Source organism: Cucurbita moschata, unplaced genomic scaffold, assembly GCF_002738365.1.
Source record: "Cucurbita moschata cultivar Rifu unplaced genomic scaffold, Cmos_1.0 Cmo_Scf00089, whole genome shotgun sequence".
Classification (NCBI taxonomy): Eukaryota; Viridiplantae; Streptophyta; class Magnoliopsida; order Cucurbitales; family Cucurbitaceae; genus Cucurbita; species Cucurbita moschata.
The window spans coordinates 368,145-368,675 of NW_019268605.1; the positions used below are offsets into that span (position 1 = coordinate 368,145).

The following is a 531-nucleotide window of genomic DNA, read 5'->3' on the forward strand; positions in this document are numbered from 1 at the left end:
GCACCTTAGTTTCGTGGCAAAAATAAGAGGGTCTACCATATTACTCCAAGACTAAGAAAGATTCGTGGAGTCAAAATAGGATAATCAGGAGCCAAAAGCTCGATCACGATAATTTTGTATGTTCGTTATCTATTAGAGCAAGGTTTCGATCCTGGGACCTATGGGTTATGGGCCCACCACGCTTCCGCTGCGCCACTCTAATTTGTTAAAACAAAAGATGAGCTATTTTGATTTGTTCTCCAAGGTTATTTATGGATGCTATCCTCCCGTTGAGCTAGTTTGCTTGTATTGTGCATGATTTAGTATGTGTCAGCTCCAAGTGTTTGACAGTGTGTTCTCCCAGTCTAGCGTGTTTATCTACATAGAGTTAGGGTGTAAAGGTTAGGTTGGTTACACGATGACTTAGGTCAAGATGCCTGCACTAGACTAAGCACCTTAGTTTCGTGGCGACGATAAGAGGGTCTAGACCCTATTACTCCAAGACTAAAGAAAGAGTCAAGTAGTCAAAATAGAATAATCTGGAGCCAAAAG

At 41.6% G+C, this 531-nt stretch overlaps 1 non-coding gene across 1 annotated transcript; it reads right to left on the bottom strand.

The window, feature by feature from the left end:
• Positions 1–130: 130 nt before the first annotated feature.
• TRNAM-CAU lies at positions 131–202 on the bottom strand. The gene has a single exon. It is a non-coding gene; the product is annotated as a tRNA-Met (tRNA).
• Between the last annotated feature and the right edge of the window lie 329 nt (positions 203–531).